Source organism: Micromys minutus (assembly GCF_963924665.1).
Source record: "Micromys minutus genome assembly, chromosome: 12".
NCBI lineage: Eukaryota > Metazoa > Chordata > Mammalia > Rodentia > Muridae > Micromys > Micromys minutus.
The window spans coordinates 3,080,882-3,104,098 of record NC_137981.1 but is presented as its reverse complement, the minus strand read 5'-3'; the positions used below and the strand labels follow the sequence as shown (position 1 = coordinate 3,104,098).

At 39.9% G+C, this 23,217-nt stretch overlaps 1 protein-coding gene across 2 annotated transcripts in view; it reads left to right on the top strand.

Annotated features, from left to right (window-relative positions):
* The window catches only part of FHIT (fragile histidine triad diadenosine triphosphatase), a 1,443,778-nt gene that overhangs the window by 144,580 nt on the left and 1,275,981 nt on the right, over positions 1 to 23,217 (top strand). Inside the window, exon 3 of one of the 2 annotated variants that reach the window (XM_080926901.1) lies at positions 1,446 to 1,545. The exons of the other annotated variant lie outside the window; for it this stretch is intronic. The gene's annotated coding sequence lies outside the window, so the exon portion shown is untranslated. The remainder of the gene's footprint in view (positions 1 to 1,445; positions 1,546 to 23,217) is intronic. 2 annotated transcript variants of the gene reach the window in all.

Sequence of the window (23,217 nt, the reverse complement as noted above, 5' to 3'; positions counted from 1 at the left end):
GATATCATAAAAATACATTGTATAAATAAATGACACCTTCAAAGAATAAAACAAATACTTATTTACAAAACTGGCCAGAGAGGCAGGTATTTAGCATGGCCATTTTGTTTTACACTTGGTGCCAAGATAAAGTGAAACAGGCAACTTGGAGACTGTGCCTTTGGGGATTGTTTATTTGGTAGGTTTTGATTCAGTCTCATTAATGCCTCATCAAGCACTTGACCATTAGTCTGGGCAGGTAGCTCTGCTCAGGGATCTTCCTTCCCTGGCTGCTGAGATAGGACCATCCTAATGATGACTGCTCTAAGTGTCGTGTCTTGGTGACTGTTAGTCCCCAAATACAAAGCACTGTGCATATCTAAACAAGTCCTCATCACTTGCAGCTCATGTGCAATTTAGCAGCAAGAGATTTCATATCTCGCAGCATTTGATGGTCCCACTTAATTAGGATCTGCTTCCAAATGAAGCCAGTCGATGGCCGTAATGACTGAAGCTAACATGTTTGCCCCCAGAAGGAGAGAAAATGAAAATATCCCGAGTTGCTGGTTAACGGAGACAGGACTAGAGCAGTGTTTATGGAACCTGTCTTCTCATTTCTGACTCCAGAGCTGCCCTACAGGTGAGGACCAGAGTTAGGTCACACAAGCAGGGGCCAAGGTGGGGAAAAATATTAAAATGTGTCTTCCTATGTTTTTCCCATTCCTTGACTTTTTTCTTATTCTCTAGCATAGATACATAAATTATGGGAAAAAAGACCTTGAGGAAATATTGGTAAACGGAGTGTTAAACAGATCTTTGAATGTAAACAGAACTCCTGAGCATACTCAGGTTATGTATTGCATATGGTGAAGGCCGTGGTCTATAAAGGCAGTGGAATCTTCATTGTCCTACCTGATCACTGTGATCCTGACGCAACTTCTTTGAGTCTGTATTGTCTGAAAAGTGCCACGCAGATGCTGGCAGGAGCTAAATGATGAGTGACAGCTGGCTCCTCTGTGGGGTTTGTGGTCTCAGTTTATGACTTTTTCTGGCAAGAACTTATTCCTAAGATGAGACAGCCCATATGACTCAAATTTGACTATAAAGGGAAAGATTCTATTTTTCTCCCTAGAACATCATAAGGTTTCAATAAATAGTTTGTTTCTAGCTCTGTGCTGGTACTACATAAGACAGCCATTGTTGAAGTGGCAAATGTCAAGCAGATATTCGACAGTAGTTGTTAACATGGAGACTTTGGGAGTTAAAAAATGCTCTTTCAATATGTCTTGCTTTAGAACATGTTTAGAATCTTCATCATCGCCATCTTTCATCCTTACAGTAATTGTGGCAGTAGGGACAGTGGGAAGACTTGGGTTTTGCTTTGTCTTATTGTTTGAATCATCTTTCATTTAACATGGTCTTCATATAATCGACAAATACATGCTGGTGCCTGTGATGTTCCTCAGGTCCTGCTCATGCCAGTGACCCAGAGCCAAGTCCCCGTCTATACAATCTGGACTCAGGCGATCCTCCCGTTGCAGCCTAAGATTCCGAAAGGACTGGCAGGTGAGTATCAAGAGTGATAAACACATTAAACATGAAAAGCATTAGTGGTAGATGGTGAATACCAGTCTCAAGTGTCAATCGCCAAATTCTTGCCACTGGACCCTAGGATTTGCCTTGCTGAATACAGAGTTTGTGACAAATACCAGAGATAGTCTGGTATAGTCATTCATTTCACAGATCAAGCTGAGTTTAAATGGATGAATGATATGCTTCAGGTAATCTCCCCTTAAGGGTGTTGAAATGTGGGATGGTTACTGCATTAAAAAAAAAAAAAAAAACCTCATGTTGTCACTGCTTGACTATAAAATGTGGACTTAGCTAAAGGCCACTGGAGAACTTTAAGTTGGGAAGCAGCACTCTCTGCAGCTCCCCATCCCAGCAAGAATTGAGAGCAGAAGTGTACAGATCTATAGCTGCACAACCTACCAGGGAACACATTCAGCATTTGATAACAGCCACTTTTCTTCCTGGAGCCAAAGACTTTTACTTTCTGTCTCCCAGCACTATCTTTAGGTTAAGACCTTGCTATCCCGCTGTTACAGGAGGCGGAGCCCAACCCATTCAAGCAGAGTGGCTGCCTTTTGAGATGCAAGGTTTCCTTCCTCCTGTGGTGTGGTTTCAGTGGTGGCTGAGGTTTTATCAGAGCAGGTGGCATGCCTGCTTTGGACTGGGCACTATTATAGGCACAGGAATAAACAGAACAGATCATGCCCTGAAGCAGATGGTGCTTATATATTGTAGGGACAAAAGGACCCTCCCACTCCACTCAGAAGGTTCACTAGACAATAGACAGCAGTAGAAAATAAAAACCAATTTGAAACATGCACCTACATGGTAGAAAACACTTAAAAGTATAAAGCTTGAAGAAAGGTCAGAATGTGAAACTTATATATTGTTCTAAGCTGCAGAATGAAATAGGAAGTTGGGATATTTATAGGATGATGGCCACAGGGTATGGGAGGGTTAAGTGCCTTGATAAAGTATCTGGTATCATCCTTTAAAAGGATACGGACTGGGCTGTGTCAGATTCTCTCTGAGGGAGGTGGGCATTGATTCTTCTTCTCTTTTTCTGTGATATGAACTAATTTTCTCTGGAGAGCGAGTTAATGAAAATTGCCTTTAGGGTAGGAACTGCTTTCAGTCAGATAAGGGAAAATGAGAAAGCCCTTCCCTGTTCTAAAGGGCGGAAAGGGGTCCTAGACAGGAAGTCAGGTGGATCTTGATTTTCTTTCACTTCAAAGTACTCAGTATGCCAAAGTATAACCCTTTGGGGTGCTTTTTTCTGGTCCCCAACATATTCTGCTAATAATGGTTAAGGAAAGTAAAGAAGAAACAAGAAGGCAAGAGGCCTGTCACACGCTTGGAAATGGCTGTGAAGAAACTTGTAGGGTTTTACTGTAGGTGAGTTGGGAAAGTGTTGGCAGTCCTTTGAACAAATGGGGGTGTGATCTGACTTAGGTTTTCAGGGGCTCCAGAGCAGGACATCCAGTCAGGGGTCCAACAGAAGATGAGGCTCTTTAAAATTCTTGAAGTCCTTCCAACCAAGATTTGGTAGTGGTTTGATTTGGGAAGTTCTGGTCGAGTTGATGAAAAGTAGTTGCATTCTCTTAATTTTTTTTTTTTTTTTTTTTTTTTTTTTTGGAGGCTGGTCTGATGGACTCCAAGGTGTTGTTCTGAACATTGGAAAACCACAAAGGCCTTCTGTCAGCAGTGTGGTTTGTGCACTCAGACACATGTCTGTGTGGAAGAATAAGGAACATGGAGGGAATTTATTTTTTCATATCAGAGGCTGTGTGGAAATGATTTATTACATCTATTCAGATTTGAATGTGGGCAGGATTCGAAAATCAGTCCTCTCTCACCTGCACATCCGGGTTTCTTTCACACACTTGCCATGCTTCTTTATAAGATGTGCACTTGGGAGAGATGAGTCATTTACTCCTTAGTATGATTTTGAATGAGTGTCCTACTTTTCTAGTTATGTGAAAGCCTTAGTAGGAACTCTAAGGTAACAAGAGATTTCATTTCTTATACTGACTTTGCTCACTGGCATGCTTGCTAGAAAACCATTATGAAAATCTGCATAAAGTTGGTTTCAGGTTTAGTAAGAAAAGAAAAACTTGATCATATCTGCTATTCTAGGTTCTAGGAAAGGTATATCATAATGTGCTTTGTATTTGAATGCCTAGTACTGACTAAAACACACAGAGACACAGAGAAACACACACACACACACACACACACAACACACTCATAGCCCCAATATCTCACACCTATCCACACACACTTCCACCCCACATACACAATTTTTATGCACACAGTTGGTCAGATCTTTCTCCTTTGCAATGATTTTAGTTTTGAGCAAACAGGCATCAGAAACTTTTTCTCTCACTTTTATTTGTCCCACTTGCCTCTGAAATTGAACCAAGGAAACATGGACCCAAAAATAAGATTGTAATATCTAAAGGTCTTGATAAATTGTGTGATACTAAGTTCAAGTAATCTGGGACCTGAGTCCTTTACCATAAAAACTAGTACCTTTGCCTGGTCATTAACTAGTTTTGTTTTTGGTTTTGGCTTTTGTGGCATTTGTTACTGGCAAACATTCTGTAATTAAAATTAATTTATTTTCTGTACTCCTTCATTTCACCAGAATGTAAGCCAAAGGGTGCAGAATTTGCTCCGTTATTCACTGCTGTTTCTCTGATGCTCACTAGTATAAGCTAAATAAATACTGAATGAATAATCACTAATGAATTATAGTCTAGGACTAAAATCCAAGATATTTTGAAGTGAAAGCCCCTTTCTAGAAGCAGAAAGCTCCTGTGATAATAAAAACAACATCATTAGTAAATAAAACTGCAGAAAAATAATAAAAGACATTTCTTTTTTAAAAAAGATGTACAAATGGCCTGCAGGTATATATTTCTTAAGAAGTTTAACATCCTTAGTCATTGCAAAATGCAAATTAAAATCAGACTTAGGAAGCAGATGAAGATAGACTAGTAAGTCCTTTTGTGTGACACTCCAACGGTAAAGTGTTGGGATAAGGACAAGCAGGCTGCTCCAAAGACAGAGGGGAGGAACTTTGAGAATGGCGGGAAGGACAGGACAGCTGAAGAGTGTGTAGGAACAGAAGGGCAACACAAGGCAACGCCTCTGGCAGACATGAACAAATCATAGGAAGGAAAAGCATTTGTAAGGTCAGGTGACTCTCGCATCCACACACAGTAGGCAGTATTTGCTCTTCCTCTGAGAGAAGTTATCCAATACTTCATCCTTCTTTCATTTTCCTGTCATTCCTCTCCTCCCACCTTCTCTCATCCCCTCCTCTCTTCCTCTACCTTTGCTTTCCCTCATTTCCTCTCTCCTGGTTTGCCCCTCTTCCTCTCCCATTCCTCCTCTCCTTCGTTTTTTCTTCCTTCTTGCCTTTTCCCTCTTCCCTTTTTCATTTCGACTCCCCCTTTTTCTTTTTACTACACCTCTAGCAAAAGAAAAATATTTTCTAATTTTGCTTAATATTTTTATTGGATAATTTCTCTATTTTTTCTCTCCTTTACGCATTTAATAGTAATTTGGCTTTCTCTTATAGGTTTATAAATGTTTTCACCCTCTTTTTAAAAAATACGTTTACATGTTTTAGGTTTTGAGTCTCCCTTTATGCATTTGTCTAATGCTGATTACAAATTTTATTATTGGGTTTTTCAATCCTTTGCTCTTTTCTCGTTCAAGTGTTCTTGTTCGTTTGGTTCTCCTCTGTTTCCCTTCTGTCTTCTCATGTACTTGTTCTACACTTACTCACATAACAGCCGATCCCACGATTCGTTCACAAGAGGTTGGCTGTTTTCTGCTTTATAATCATTGGTGGTAAATTAGGGGCTGAATTAATTTAAAGAATGTTTTTAGAAGTTGTAAGGTTTAATGTTGTTGCTGTTGCATGAGCTTGTTTTATTTTCTCTGAGTAATACAAGGAATTGAGTGCACACGGTAACTTATTCAATAGCATGATCTTCCAGTAAGTCTATCAACGGTATTGAAACACACAGATGCATAGTCTGCAGTACAGAAGTGCCAGACGCAGGCTGAAGACTGCCAATGTGGATCGTCATGTTCGAGGATAAAAGTTGCCAGGTAAAGAGTTCAGAGTTTACCAGTCAAAATGATTAATGATCTCATGGAGGGCTCATAGAGGCAGATGGCTGAAAGGAATTGATATAGACCCTGGAGAAGAAATAAAGGGGAAAATTAGCAAAAAGTTTAGAAAATCAGCAATTAAAATATAAATGACGAGAAAGTAAATGAAATTTTGAAAAAAATTAAAAACTCAATGAATCAAGTAAAAAGCACAGTGTGTGGAAGGTATCACAGATAGACTTGACCAATCAGAGATAGAATGGAAGGTCATGATAACAAGGTTAATGAAATACTGTATCCAAACACCTATAATTAAAAAGAAAAGCAAAGGGATAACAATAAGTTATGATTACAATATCCAAGAACTCAGCTTTGACCAATAGTCCAAACCCAAGAACAGTGAGTAGAACAATCTCAGACAAAGATGTGGATTATTCACTTATTGAAATTATCATACAAAAGAAAAATAGGACATTTAGACATTTAGAAAGGTCTGGAGAAGACCCTTTTATGACACATTCTTAACATGTCAAGAACACAAAGCAAAAAACCAATACTAGACTCTCTAAGGGAAAACTATTAACTCACATACAAACAGGCTATTAGGAAAATATAAGATTTCTTATCAGCAACCCTGAAGACCAGAATGGAATGATCCCATTTAAAGCCCTGAAGGTAGATAACTGTCAAGTAGGATTGCTATGTCCAGCAAAGTTATATTTTATAAGTAATGGAGAAATATAAGAACAGTTCAAGATAAATACAGAGTAAGGCAGTTCATGACCGCGAAGTCAGCACTGCTGAAGATATATGAAGGAATGCTACACAGGAGGGAAAATAACATTCTCAACTACAAGTGCACAGAGGTAATAAATTTCATGAGAGAAACTGATAAACAACAGTGTAGGAAGAACTGAATCATATGAAATACAGTAAACCACCAACCACTTAAATAATAATTGGGAGAAATAAAAAAAAAAAACATACAGCTAAGTGTGATGGTGTACTCCTGTCCTAGCATGTGAAAAATAGGGGCAGAAGAATCATCAGAAGCTCAAGAAGAGTTTGGTAAGTTACAGACACACTAACAGATGGTGAGATTGTCACAAAACAAACCAAAACAAAAGCCAACTGTGGAGGCACATACTTTTAATATCAGCACTCAGAAGTCATAAGCAGCTGGACTTCTGTGAGTTTGTGGTCATCCTGGTCTATAGAGCTAGTTTTAGGATAGTCAGGGCTACATACACAATGAAACCTTGTTTTAAAAATGCTTAAACAACCAACCAAACAAAACACAAATAATCCAACCAAACTTGACCATTGTAGGAATGAAAAACCTCTCTCAAAAAGAACTATATTTGTGAAAGACTTCAGCTTACCAATGAAAGGATGAAAATTCATTGGGTGAATTAAACCACAAGATCCAACTATCCGTTGTCTGAAGAAAAACATACTTCATTGGCAAAGACATACACTTAATTTTAAAGGTTGGAAATCAGTTTGCTGAGCAAGTGGATGCTGACAGTAAGTAAGCTTATGTAACTATCATGCCAGTTGATAAAATAGACACGTGGACTTTTAACTGTAGTTAGAAGAGATAAAGATACATTTCGTATCTTAGAAACCACAGAACAAGATGAGCCCCAAAATATGTGTGTAGGAAAAATTAATGACATTAACAAGATTGAGACTATATATAATTGAGATTGATATATAAAATTGAGACATATATAATTGAAGCTGAGACTAAGAACAATAGAATCAATCAGTGAAAGAGTTTTTGTTACTGTTTCATTTGTTTGTTTATTAGAAAATATAGCAGAATGGAAAACTCTAGCTTACCTAACTGAGAGAGAGAAGACTCAAATTTGTTAAATTAGCCAGAAAACGGAGTCTATCATAAGATTCACCAGTGAAACACAGGAGATATGAGGGAATAATTTCTTAAATGATATTAAAATAATGGAAGCTTTAAATGTAATGGGTCAATTCTAAGACATTGACGAAGATTAAATAGGATGATGTAAACAAGCTAGAGAGATGTGTAGCCAGCAGTGAGGCTGAAAACATGACAGACCCCCCTCCAGAAGTCCGTATAGCACAGAGTTCCTTACATGGTCGTGCTTAGCTCTGTACTGTCTACAATATAGGGACAGATGAAACATATGTTAGCATAGGAGTGGATAATGAAGATGTATCACATATGCACAGTGCACTTTTAACCAAGAAAGATGAAACTCTGACATCTGCAGAAAAGTGGTTTAACTTAGAAAATCATACCTTAAACAAAATAAATGAGACAGAGATGTGTGTGCAATGTCGATGTCATTTCATGTATGTGTATATGTATGTGCATACTCACACACACTTAGAGGTATAAAAGCTGAAAGGGGACTATGAGAGGAAGGATGTTCTAGAGGGGGAGGTGGTAACAAGATGGTAAGAAGACAGGACTGTTTGCATGGAATGAGGGAGTCTAGCAAGAGCAAGAAAAGGGAGGCAGTGGGCATGGGGATGAGTGTTGTCTAATGATTTGTGCATAGAAAAATGTCATGATGAACCACGCTTCTTCATGTGCCAACAACAGCCTCGAAATCAAACATCTCACACCTTTCGAATTGTTTATTTCTAAAAGCTAACAAGTGCATCTGGGATGTGGAGAACACGTAGCCCTCGAATGCTGTGGCGCATACAAATCATTATGACTTTTATGGAATGCAATGTGGAGGTTTCTCAAAAGGCAAAAAGGCAGAATTATAGTAGAACTATATGTATACACTCAAATGATTTGAGATCATTCTGTTACATGCCCAAGTTCACTTTACTGTTTTTCACTGAAGCCTAGCTACTGATGTGTCTACTGAGAGAAGTCACAAAGAAATATTAAATCTATGTCTCATTAATATGTGTATATGCACATGTGGTGGAGCATTAGTTTATTATTTATCATTAAAGAGGAAGAGAACTTTATTATTGGATCAGTAATTGTGAACTAACATAGAAGGCAATATAAGCAAGCACTGGATGATCTCACTTATATTTGGAATCTGAAGAAGTCAAACTCAGAGAAGCAGATAGTAGAATAAAGGTTACCATAGGTAAGAGATCCAATAAGGTGACGGCTGAAAAAATACTCATCCAAGCACATGATATCTGATGAGAGGCATTAATCGAATTGTATGTCACATGCGAACTACAGTTAGTTACAATGCATTGGATATTTAAAGTTGGCACAACTACAGATTTGAAATATGTGTTGTTAGGGAAGTGAAAAGTTGGGGAACTGAAGGCGAGGGCAGCCTCTCACAGCTCCTTAAAACTTTGAGACACACTTCAGCTAGCAATCTTCAACCTCCTTGTTACTTATCACTTGCTTGGTTAACATGGTCCTTTGGAGCCCCACACGGACCACAAATGTGAAGGGTAACTGACGCTGGTAAACACAGTCAGCTGTACATTCCTGACACTAATAAGAGAAATCAGAAGTCACATGCTTAGTCAACACCTGTCCTGAGTTTGGGGCTACATGGAACAAAGATCAGACAGTCAGACATGGAAGGCACAGATTCCTTCTTCTTCCAGTCCCTGGAGGTGAAACACCTCACACCATTCTTGACAGAACTCAGTTTTCGTGTCCACCCTGATAAAAGGCTCAGTGGACAGAACTGTAGGTAACTGTCTCTTTTCCAGTTCTCCCCTCACCGCTGTCTGGTGCTTTGGCCTCACCATGCCTCGACTTTCATTAAGCTTGCTTCATTTGTCTTCTCCTTTCTTTTTGTCCTTCATCTGGGACTGTGATCTAGGTGATGGATGCCCACTCCAGGAAGAAAGTGTCTCTTCAGATGTATAGTAACATCATGGCCCAAAAGTAATTATCTGAGGTAATGCTCGTGTTCATCACCTCAGGTTGTCTATTTGACAGTATTTGCATATTTCATATTATTTGGTATGTAATAGGTACTTAGAGTTTCCCTTTAATTAAAAATTGAATTTATGAAAAAGAAAAAGGGAAAATTACAAGAAGCAGAGAGTAGAACAGTGGTTGTTAGGCGCTTTGGAAGGAGTGAGGAAGAAGTTGTGTGTATCTCATCAGGGGATATATTAGGTGGAAGGGGATATGGATTCAAGAACCCTTTAGCATGACAGAGTGGCAGAAAAGTTAGTGCTGAGCTGCTGGAAATTGCCAGGACAATGGCTCTAACATTGTTCTCCCAATAACAAGAGAAAAACTATGAGATGAAGGATTATTTAGCTTGTGCTGGAAACCTTTTCAAATCGTATATGCATACCACAACAAACTAATAAAAATAATATCTGTGGTTGGGCATTCGTGGACACCTGAGCTTTGAATATGTGCTCTGTGGCCGAGACAACTGGCTTCACATACAAGTGTCCAGGCATGTAAAACAAGTTAATAGTCGGAGGACAAGAATTAGAAGAACATGAAGAGTTCACTCTGTAGGAGACCTGGCCTTTGATCCATGAAATCGGCTCATTTTCTTGAATGACTCAAGGCCAGAGGGAGGGGCAGGCGCAGAGCACCTCTGAGCAGTGGGAACCACTTGCCTGTCCCCACTGTTAAAACCCAAAGGTCAAGGTTCGGCAAGGGCTTTGCTTGGCTCCTTGTTTTGCACCCCCACCTCCTTTTTTAACTGCTTAGTCTTCAGTGAGAGACAAACAGACCTTTACCACACAAACAGCCTTTTCCAAACTACACTGGCCAGTGTGCTGTGAAGATTCCCAGTGTTTGTCAGGGTAGTGGAGAGGCACAGGCCTTTCACTCCTGATGGAGGGTTTCATGGGAAGAGCTGCATCAAGGCGAGCTGGTGCTAAGTTCACTGCACACCAACACCACACGCCACCTTTCCTGCTGTACACTGATGCTTTCGTACAACAGTTCATACTCATCTACATATATTAATTTGTGAAAACAATTTATAGACTGCCACCATGAATAGGAGACTATTAATGCTTATCAAAAATGGAAACTGACAATATAATGTGAATATAAAATTCTATTTACATACTATGTGCTGTATTTGTAAGTGGAAGAGGTTTTGTTTGTCTTTCGTGATTTAGAGCAAGGGAGGGAGAAACCCTGTTTCAAAGAACAAATTCAAAAACATATAATTTATTTATTTTTATGTACATTGGTATTTTGCCTGCATGTATATCTATCTGTGTGGATGTGAGAACCTCTGGTGCTGGAGTTACAGACAGTTGTGAGCTGCCCTGTGGGAGATTGGAACTTGAAAGAGCAGCCTTCACTGCTGAAAATATCTCTGTCATTTTCAGGAAAAATGACACCCAGCAAAACCCAAGCCTTGAAAGCACAGTGTCACCCACCACCACTTTCAAGAATGAGCCCTGATGAATGCCCCAGAGCTGGAAGCAGCCTAGAAGGCAGGTTCTCTCCACACTGGATAGCTGGCCGTCCACTCACTGCGCATGTCAGAGCAGCACGTCAACTTGTTCCCTGCCTCTTTAGTCTCTGTGTGGCCCCAGCTTGGCATTGCTTTAAACAACTATAGTATGCTGAATTCAGTCTTGCCCACCTCCCTTCCAGGTCATCTGTCATACTGTCACTAGGAAGTTCCTCTGTGCAAAATTGAAATTGGTCCTTAGGAGCACTGACCTTGGCATCCTGAGAGATCATCTTTGTCAGATTGCGGCAGCGTCTTTATGCTTCCGTCACACGGTCGATTAGACATTTGTAAGGTGGAGGTGTTATCAGTGTCTCAGGCAGATGGTAAAATGTTGCTCCATCCTTCTGTGCCTGCCTTAACTTCCATGCACATCACTTCAGGGGTGTGCTGTACAAATTGCAGTTTACTTGGTACAGATTTAAAGCCCAGAGGGTTGGTGAGAAGCTGTTGCTTCTGAGCACATCTCTGTCTGTCAGCTGCACAAAGGGCACTCTGATTAATATTGATGTCTCTCGGTGCACACTGACGTGTAGTGCCTTCACCCTGCACACACACAAGTGCAGTGACTTCCCCTTTCACACAGACAGTCACCGTGACTTCTACCAGCACACACATGCAAGCACATTGTCTCCCCCTTGTACACACAAGTGCAGTGATTTCCTCCCCACCCCCTCCCCCACAAGCATAGTAAAGTGATGTTTCTTCAGTAGCATTTTAGAGTTAGAGAACTTTGGAAGAGCATTTCCATGCGGTCCTTGGAAGAAGCTTCAATGGACACTGAGGCAGGGGGAGAGATTTCTGTGTTGGCTTGCCTTAGGAAGGTGATGGAGAATTACTTTCCCAGTATTCTTAAGGGCTACATCAAAAGAGAGAAAGACATCTGGGTCAGTGTATACTTGATGAGTGAATGTGCTGTTTGAGAGGTGGGTTTAGGATTGTGCACAATAATAAACAAACAAGCACTTTTTGTGTTTATGCACCAAAGGGTCCCAGGGGTCTTTCCAGACAAGGAAGTTTCAGTGAGACTTAGATGTGAAAGTTTGAGGCCAGTCACAGCAATTGGCCTGCCGCATAGGTTTTGGTACATGCGCATGCATCAGAATCAGTAAATCCCTGCAATTCCTTTGATAGTGTTGGCTATGTACAGTTAGAGAAAGCAAAAGCCATTTACTGTCGACTGGACATAAAGCCCATGAGCCCACCCTCACAGTCCTCGTCTTTAGTGAGTATACATCCCGTGTAGGGCATTGTGCTAAATACACCGGTGATGTCTCTCTTTAGTGTTGTAAAATCCCTCTAAGTCAGTGTTCTCAACCTGCGGGTCACAACCCTTTCACAGGGGTCACCTAAGGCCATCAGAAGACACAGATACTTTCATTGTGATTCATGACAGTAGCACAATTATAGTTATAAAGCACCAACAAAAATAATTTTATGGATGGGGGTCTCCACAGCACGAGGAACTGTATTAAAGGGTCACAGCATTAGGAAGGTTGAGAACCACTGCTTTAGGCAGATTCTCTTGAGTGTTCTAACTTTGCAGCTCAAAGTACTTTTCTGAGCCATATCCCTGGCTCGTAGATTGGAGTTCATAAATACTCCCAGATACCACCTCTTTAACTTTACACTGATTTTTTTCTGAGATTCTCTGTCTTGGTTACTACTACATATTGGCAAAGAAGTAAACAACTGATTTTTACCCATTTTTACATTATCATCAAAGAAACACACACACATATGTGGGTATATATGACTCTATGACCACATGACCGTATATGTATACATATATGTGTATGTACCTATATCCTCTGCTACAGATAGGAATGCACTTCTATATAGGTACATATCTATTTTTAAAGAGTCTTTTGAGGTGCTCATGAAGATAAGAATTTTCCTACAGTAAAGATTAATTTGAATTCAAAATCTGGATGTTGATTTCTTTTTGCCAAGAAGCTAAAGAACCCTTCTGAGTACCATATTAAAATTGACTATGTTTACCATATATTAAGAACAGTAACTGCATATAGTGATACACACACTGGCGCATGCCAACTGCTTATAGGTAGAGGGTAACCATAATGATTTGGTGATGGGTGATTGTCAGGCCCACTCAGCCTGTTAGGTTTGTGATATTGTGTCCACTTACAGATGAGAACCTTCAGGCTCACAGGGAAAGAGATTCTACGTGTCAGACTAATTCCCAATTTGCTGCTGTGATTTCCTCTTCTGTTCTGGCCTTGGGTGCACGTCCTTTTCCAAGTCTGTTACAGGTTGTTCACTGCAATATATAAACTCCCGCCCACTCTGCCTCTTTCTCGCTCTTTCACCTTTAAGATTATTGTCATTTTGCCTCAGTATTTTGCCAATTAGTAACATGCTTAGAGTCACCAGGCTGGTACAGGAGGAGCTGAGTTGTCTCAGCCCTGCATCATTGCAAGAACCAGGGCTTTAGGAGATGTATTTTCACTGAACTCAGTATATGTTCAGGCTCCAAATAAATCAGCCTCTGTGTGTTTCATTGTTGGGATTTGTTCAGCTAGTAAGCTGGAAGAAAATATTAATGGAATTATGGGTCATATATCCCCGTTATTATTTATCATTATTCTTACATCATTGGCTTTTATTGTTAATCCTTTCTCATTGAGACCTCATCCTCAAAATTTATCAAAACAAAACTTCATATTTAACACTAATCTCTGAGCATAATTATCATCTTGCTGAACATTAAAAAATAAAAAATATTTTTACAAGACTATTTGTTTAAGTCATCTTCAAATAACTTTTTCAATAAATACTCTACATGTTTGCTTTTTGTTATAGCACAAACCATGCTAAACAACTTGACCATAGCAAAAACGACTTTCCTGGAAATTCTATCAGAAGGCTTTCAACAATCTAATTTCTTTGTAACAAGGAGCAAATTTTTGTAAAAATGGTACATAAACACTTTAGAAGAGCGGGGCCTTTATGTTTAAGTCTAAACATACATTAAGAGCATAATTATCATGGAAAGAGACAGATAAAAGGAGGCAAGGTAGAGCCCTGGCTGCATTTTGCCCCGTTGGTTCTCAGGCTATGACATGGCAGTAGCTGGTGTGTGTGCGTGCTGCCCGCTCTGAGTCTGTGCTTTCCTTCTGTGCTGTAAGACGTGGGCTTCTCCTGAGAGGAGCTGCATTTCCTACCCCTCCCTAGCAATATCTGGAGTGTCAAACAATTTACTATCCTCCTTGACAGGAAGTAGTGTGTGACTGAAGCACGCCTCCCCTTTCTGTCATCTTTGCTTCTGTCTTCCAGGAATCCCAATCTCAAATACACTGCCTCCTGGTCAAGAAGTCATTGCAACTGCTTCTTCCGGTGGCTGTATTCATTTCCGGAGTTCTGATTCCTGTTGCTTAAATGTTCCCTTAGCGGCACTTTGGTTTGCCCTGCACACGTTCAGACAATTCACTTTCTCTTTCTTTACACTTTAGGAGAGTGATTTATGTTACTTGCCCTTTAAGAGCCTTAAATGACATTGCCTGGCAAGGACAGTGGGTGGTTTATGAGGAAAGGAACGAGAAACATAATAGCAGCTAACATTTTTTTTAATTATGTAATTTTAACTTAGATAAAATTTTCTGTAGATCTTGATACAGAAACCCATTTTACAGACAAGCAACATCAGATTTAGACAGAAACGTGTTTTGCCTATGGGCAAAGCAAGGATTTGAATCTAAGTGTGATTTGCTATCTCAGACCCCCATCCACTGTTTTAGTGTGGACCGGGGACACCCAAAGCACACAATCTTAGAGGATCAATTTCTCCACTTAATGAGTCCCTTTTTATCTCAAAGGTGGGGCCATTTCCCTTCCCTGTGTCCCATGATTAAAAAATAAGCTGAAAAGGTGAATGTTTTTTCTTCCTTGTCTTCATGTGGTGAATTAGAATAATTATGGTTAGTTAAGGGATGTGAATGAAATGTCTTTATCAACCACTAAGTTGAATGGAGTTTCTTCTTTTAAACCACAGACACAATGCCATCCTGACAGCCTGTGAGTGACAGAAAGAGAAGTGTTTTCCATGAAATGCAAATGCAGATGTTGCAAGATTTCTAAAGCATAAATAGTAGGATTAAAAAGCTGGGGCTGAGGAGGAGGTTCTACAGAGTGATGTCATCAGTGCCCTTTTATTCTTTTGTCTCCTCACAATGAAGTTATTTGGTACGTTCACATTTTTCATTTGACTTTAAAAGAGCAACAAAGAGAGAACCATGAGCACACAGGCAGGCTGTTGCTGCTGGTGATTAGGTGGCGGAGATGCTCATCTTCCAGGTTATTGTATCACTAAATGATATTGGATATAAGTCTAAGTGTAGATCTCCTCTTTTCACCATGGTCATTGTCTTCGCCTATATTTTCAATTCTTGCCTTTTTATCTTCATGAGCACACATATGAGTGTAAATACATGCACATTCAGGTAACATTTGTAAAAATGTTCTCTCCTGAATGCAGTGTGTTCTGGGACTAAGGCCTTCACTGAAGGCCAGTGGTGTTTGGCATTTGCCTGTTTGCCTGGAGACTGAATGTGGCTCAGCAACTCTAAAGCAGAGTCCTTCCTCACCATTGATAAACATTCCCGAGAGTCTGAGGATACATTCAAGTCCTGTATCATTTGTGAAGGCAGAAGCTTTGGGGCAAGTCTTACTGACATTTGCCTCACTCCCCACAGGCAGTGAAAATAAAAGGAACACAAGATGCAGTTTTAGATAAAAGCAACAACCCTTGACCCTGGGTGACAGCCCTTGACCCTGGCTAACAGCCCTTCACCCTGGGTGACATCCTCTCCCCTGGGTGACAGCCTCTCCTCTAAGTGACAGCCTCTACCCTGGGTGACATCACACTTTTAGACTTGCTGGCTCATTTTTATCCTTGTAACATCCTAAAAAAGGTGTAGATAAAAATACAATTACCATTTCAGAAGAGAGCTGCAGTTCAAAACAAAAAATCAAATAACTTCCAAAGGCTACAAAATGAAGTCCATGTGGTTCTCAGACCTTATGATTAGTGTGATCTTCCTTCCTAACACTAAAGGCCAGCCTGACTTTATTAAGTTTTTATCCCCAATTCACACAAAAGACATGAAAAACTACACCATAATTTGATATTGTTTCCAATGTGATCAGTCATTTGACCCTTGAGGAGACGAAGGCATCACCTTAGGATTAAAGTTATTGTATATATGGAGCCTTATAAATTCCTCACAGTTTTTTCATCTCATCATATACTAAAACGGAAATTCTGTTGAATGTTGGACCAGCCTGTTCAGTTGCTTTTAGGAGCAATAACTAATGTAGTCTCACCTTTATCAATTCTGCTTCTGTAACTGTCTCTTGTGAGATATTTCAATATTTCCTGACAAATGAACTTACGGCTTAAATTTTAAAAGTCTAACTTATATTTGGAGAGTACTGCTGAACGTTCTTAAATCAAATAAGCTTCCTCTTCCTGACTGATACTCATTGGCCGTGCAGAGATCACACGGGTGGGGTCAGTGTGCATTTACATAGACTCTCAGAACTGACCATTTCGGTCCAGTCTTTTGACTTCATCCTCTTTGAGCAGTCCTTCTTATATTTTCTGTATTATGTGATTAAAAACATGTTATTGTTTTAAAATTATGATGACATGTGCATAGAACATAATATGCAGTCTCCTGTTTTAATACAGGTAAGCATAAGGCAACGCTAGGCCTTAAGTGCATTTGCATTATTAAGGAAATGTCACTGTTACCTATCTACAGAACTATTTCATGTTCCTCAGCCAAACCCCTTTCCTGTCAAGGCATCGCTCTGTCTCCTTCCTCCACTCTGAACATTCTGCTTCCTGCTTCTATAAATTTGAGGTTGTGGCAATCCTGTCTCGGTGGAGCACTAGAATAGGGCTGGCTTATTTTATATAGTGTGTCTTTGAGGTTTATCATGTTGGTTATGTCAGAATATTTTTAATAAGCCATTAGCTCCAAATTCTACTGTCAATGAACGTATGGAGCAATTGACTGGCACATAGCCTACCTTCCATGAGCCACCTCCTTAATGGCTGACTATTATTTTCGTTAAAGCCAACAACTGCCTGGAGCTCCTTGGCAAGGTTTGGAGCTTATGAAACTCTTTCTACTCCATGCTAGAATGTTGACTGAATTTATTTGTGAAGGTCTTGTGCAGTCAACCACAGCTGCTACAAATTTATTAGTGCAGCAGTCTGTCATGTCCAAAAGACAGTTTTGCCATGGTTCTACCCAACTTCTGGCTCTTAAAGTCATTCTGACCCCTCTTTCTCAATGATCCTGGAGCCTTGTGGATGGGCTGTGATATAAATGTCATGTTTGTGACTTGTCTCTTTGTCATCTATTCTCTGCAATTTGATCAATGGTGTATTTTTGCATTAGCAACAATTCCTTACATAAGAAAATATGTCTGAGGTTGCCTGAGAGCTGTACAAATCTATAGGTAAAAGAGTAATGGTGTAATACTATGTCCATTTAAAAGAACAATAGTAAATTCACTTCAGGGCCCTAGGAAATCTCCAACAATAACTACTTGCTAGATTTGTACTACCAGACACATGTTTTCTCTTGACTATCAGGTTTTAAATCCAATCAAAAAAGTAGTTGGTTACAACCATAGCATTTGTGGCACTATTTCATCCCTGAGTGTATCTTGTTACATAGATCCGCATGGTGCACAGGTGGGTAAGAGAACAGATGAGGTCCCCTGCAAGTCTGTCCAGTAGCCTGCTTAGCAACTTCCAGTCCTGTGAAAGGTAAAAAGCAGGAAAGAAGCTCCCTGGTCATCATCAACTTGATTTTTCCATGTCTTCTGACCAGTATGTGTGATATCTTTGGCAATCGGCGTCTTACCATATAATTCCAGTGGTCACTCAAAAGGAATAATCCTATATGATTGGGATGATCTCAACGATACTGCTGACCAACAACTTGAGAAGGGGGTATTCCCCATCTAGCATTAGACTTTATAATTGGTAATTCAAAGCTTCTAGGATGAACATAATCTCCTATATAGGGTATTTTGAGTCACACACACACACACACACACACACACACACAGAGGTAGAGAGGGGGAGAGAGAGACAGAGAGACACAGAAAGACACACAGAGAGACAGAGAGACACACACAGAGAGAGACAGAGAGAGATTATAAAATAGTAGATTTTCATATAGCCTTCTCAAACATTCTTAGTTAGAGTATTAGTTATCCCTACCCCAGTCTTCTGCCTTGCCTTCCCATTCTTCTTCTCACGTGAAACTTCTCTCTCCATTATCACCAGTGTAGAATTTATTTTAAGGCTGAATGTCTAGATGTACCATAATTTGTTTCTGTATTCCGTTGCTGATTGGCACTGGGGTTGGCTAATTGTGTGCTTTCGAATAGGATCACTCCTATTAAAACCCATTTCACAGTTCTATCTGGAGCTCTACCCAGTGCTTTCAGAGTGTTTTGCTATTTACAGTGGCAGAGATTTCTAAATCAGAAGCAGACAGTGGACAGTAGGCATGTGAGTGAGGGACTTGTTGCTAGGAACGAGGGGAATCTCTGACTGCCTGGGGGATATCATTCCAAGTATACCAGGTATCAAGTAGCAGAATGTGTAAAAGAGCCCATTTTATAGGTTGTTATTTGGTTATTTGTTGAATTGGTGCCCCAGTCCCAATTCTTGGCACATCTGTTGTCTTCATCTGTCTGAGATCATTGAACTATCCTTTGTTCTGAGATCCTGGGCCACTCTGATTTGGGGAGAGTAAGTTGGCCTTTTTTCCCTTGAGAATGGTAGGGATAATATGTGATAATTGTATTAGCTTTAAATGTGATTGGCGATAGATGAAACTTGTGTGACACCTGATCATTCAGGCTACTGTCTATTGTAAATGCAATTCTTGAATCTAAAGGTAAATGCTAGGAACTGAATCTTGCAAATGTCTATTAAAGTCTGAAAGGAGAAAAGTAACGATGATAATGATAAGTGTTCACAAAGTACTTGAGATGAGGAAGCAAGCTTTTATAGCTGCTGCCTCATTTAACTTCATAACAACATAATGGAGGCATAGATAAAAATGCTACCACTATTCTAGGTAAGAAAACCTGGTAAAGCCGAAAGGGTGAACTAACCTCCAGACATCACACAACTGACACACAGTACCTGAGCAGGAAATAGAACCACTGGTCCGGCTGATGACTCTTCTTCACCATGTGGCCTTCCTCCCCCTGGTGGTTTTATAAATACCAAATATGATTTTCTTGCTCCTGAAAACATGTCTATGAAGACTCATATTAGCAGTCTAGGAAGAAGATTATCCTGCAGCAACAGATCAGGGGACTGCACTAATGCCAAGGATTCTATGGGAATCATCCACATTCACTAGCTTCTCTTCTTCTGCTGATGCTATTCCCCACTGTTCCTGAGTCTCGGTTACTCCACAAACATGCAATGCTAATCAGCTGACAACTCATTTCCAGTTTCCAACCAGTTCCCCACTTCTCTTCTGGTTGCCTTTTTCAAGGTGCTAGAGTTCAAGAACTTCTGGAGGATGATTCATGAAGGAGGGTTAGGTCTATGCTACCTTTTCTTTCTTTCTTTTTTTTTTATTTTTGGTTTGCTAAAGTAGTATGTGAAAGCAACAGAAAGGAACTTTGAAATAAAAGGTTTTATTTCAAATTTGAGTCTGCTAAACATGAAATGTACCTCAGCATCAGTGGACTTATTCTATCATCAGTTTTCTTCGGGGGTTTTTAAAAACCACAGTATCTAAGAACATACCTTCCCCTTAATTTTGGTCTCATATATTCCCAGGCTGTCCTTGAAGTCACTATCTAGCTATGGATGATCTTCCTGCCTCCACCTCTGAGTGCTTGTGTTATAGATGTTCATCACAATGCTTGCTTTATGAAAGACGAGGAAATGAACTCAGGGCATTTCAAGAAGGGCATGCCACTCAGGAAGGGTTTCAATAAGTACATCCTCTGCCCCTCCCTTAATTTGGATGACATCCCAATAAACATTCTTTCAACTTTATCTCTACACTTTAGAAATCTCACCAAAGCCCTTCTGTTATCCTAGGAAGCAGGATACTGAGCTTTGATTTGCAAAATTGATTCTACAAGGTAGCATGTTGTTATTCTATTTAGAGACTTGAGAGCATATTCAATGATTCAATTATATTTAATTTGTAATTAACTCCCTCCCAAGCAGCTAATGGTGCATAACTTGGTTGCTACTATTCTGGATGAGCAGAGAGTAGAACAAAATGGCCGCTTTTAGAGAAAGCCAGTCTTTGATAGAGTCCCTATGATTGTATCTGTATAGTTTGGGATGATTTGATTTCATAAAATAAAATGCTTTTCTAGGAACTGTTCTCTGAGCCACAGAGATGGTAGCTACTACCCTCATCTGTGCCAAGCCCTGTCTCTAGGGATAGAGATGAGTAGGCCATGGGCAGCAGGACCTGGTTATGTCAGTCATGTTTTCACTGTTGGAAATTTGGGATTCTGAACTGAGAGGAAACACAGGTGCTAATGCTGGTTTAATCATTTTGGGTGATAGTATTCGGACATAATGCCTGTGAGCTCGTGCCCTCCCACTCCCTGGAGCTGCCTTGATTTTTCAAAAAGTTTGCTTCCCAGTTCTAATTTTAGTTTTGTGAGATACTGCAGTGCTTCCAATGGCTGGTCTGTATTTCTTGATACCAAATTTACCCAGTTTAGAGCTGAAAGTGTAACCAAGTCTTTACAAAATCTGTTAACGCAAGTGATGATGGCTGCATCCACTTGGTAGAAATTAATCACAATATTTAATTGTGTGTGTGCGCACATGTCTGAGAGTTTGATTGAATGATTTAGTGTTTACCAGATGCTTATTATTTCCATCATCATTATCATCATGAACATTGTCATCATAGCTCCTGTTTGTGAAAAGCTTTCCATGACTCCGGTGCTGAAAGCATGTTGCATACAAAATATCATTTACTACACGATATCAACGGTGCTGTCAAATGCATAGCTCCCTTATCCCCATTGTCCTTTGGGGAGTTGGAGTTGACACCCTTTTGTGACCATGTCCCATCACACATTGTCAAAGTGATGTAGAAATTGTTCGAATCCAGAGAAACTGGACTCTCCTGCTCTGCATTACCACACACAAGCTCTTGTGGTCACAGAGGCATGGCAGTCCCACCGACTGTTTGCTTTATACTCAGGGTGGAATTGGGGTCAGGGAGTGTTGTGGGTCTTGGAATTTTCTGATTCCAATTTCTTCCTTCCTTCCTTCCTTCCTTCCTTCCTTCCTTCCTTCTTTCCTTTCTTTCTGTCTGTCTTTCTTTCTTTCTTTCTTTCTTCTTCTTCTTATTATTATTTTATTACTTATCTCATGAAGATTCTATCATGTCTGGGAATATGGCAGGTGAAACACAAGATTAGATGAGTTGTCTTAAGAAGGCCTCCTTGAGATTTAACAGCAAAACAAGACTGAATGACATGAGTCAGATAGCCATGCAAAATCAGGGGCAGTGTGCTGGAAGGGAAGCTACCATGCAAAACCATGGCTTTGAGAGTAAATGCAGACACGGTGGACGAAGAGCGGGTGTGGACAGAGACAAGTCAGGACACAGTGTGTGATGGAGCTTTTAATGTGTGCAGAGGATTAACCACTGAGAAATTCACACAGAAAGAAGAAATAAGATCTGGTTTATGAGAGATGAAGTTCTGCAGCAGTTAGTGAGAGAGCAGACAACAGATACCCAGCAGAGTAAACAGAAAACCCATGAAAAACGTATAGACTCCATCACTGTATTAAGCCCTTTACATACAAAATAGCACTTGATAGGTACATGCAGTGTGACAAAATGGACCATGGCTTTTGATGGTCTTTTGTTTGCATGGCAAGCACTGTACTGCCTGAGCCATCACTGTAACCCCATATTTACTGATTGGGTGGTAAAGTGGCAGAAGGGTAACAGGGGCTACTAGAAAACAATAGCTAAACAAGTCAGTGAAAGTAAATATATTTTAACAGTGTCAAGGAGGCACATATTATAAAGTAATAGTAAACCAAGCAGTATCTTTAAAAATATGTTAAAATTCAATTGTTCCTATGAGACACATGGGGCTGGCATTGCTCTAACACTGGATGGCACAGTAACAGCAAAAAGGAGGGAAACGATAAGAATCTCTTCATATTTATGAAAAAGTACATGGTAGGATTAAACATCTAATTCTTATAAAAGCCTATATCAAAGTAGGTCTGCAAATAAACATCAGTAATAAACAGAATCCATTTAAAAAACAACCGTGGTAGTGAACTGAGACGTTGGAGGTCTTGTCTTACCCCAGACTTACATGAGCATTAAGTAGGAACTATCCTCACCATAGCTCAGTAGCTATGGTGTAAGGAGAGCTGGAGAGAAAAAAATGGGGTGGATTATGGAGAGATAATAAAGCAGTATAGCACAGCATGTAGTTATATAACTTTAAGCAATCAATTTAGCAAGCTTAAAAAGTTAATGTAGGAAGCACCTGACCTTCTAGGTATCAGCCCCTCAATTCACAAAGCCTGCTAAGGTACTCACTAAAATCAGCCTGATAGCATGTAGGGTGTACGCCAATAATTTGTATTTTCTAGAACCACAGAACAAAATAAACAGAACTGAATAATTATATACAGTAGCCCTGGAGAGTCTCACGGAAACGTGGGCCTGAGTGTCACTAGAGAGATGCAAATTGGAAGGCAGGAAAGATACCCAATGTTACTGTAACCACAAAGAAATTCTGTTTCCTGCTCATTGGAGTGGCTTAACTGTACAGAAAAAAATGTGGTTCAAAGGAGAAACCAGAGGCTTAGCACATTGCTGGTGGGGATGTAAATGATATATGTGCTTTAGAAACTAGTTTGGAAAGATGTGTTTGAAGGAAAGTTATTATGTAACCCTGTGATTCCACATATAGTCACTGAAAATCTTCTAAGGAAATGAAACTATATTCAAAGTATGTGTTGTCTTCGTAGCAATGTTATTCATGATGACCTGAAGCTGTATAGAGTTAATCCAAACCATTTATGCAAGTA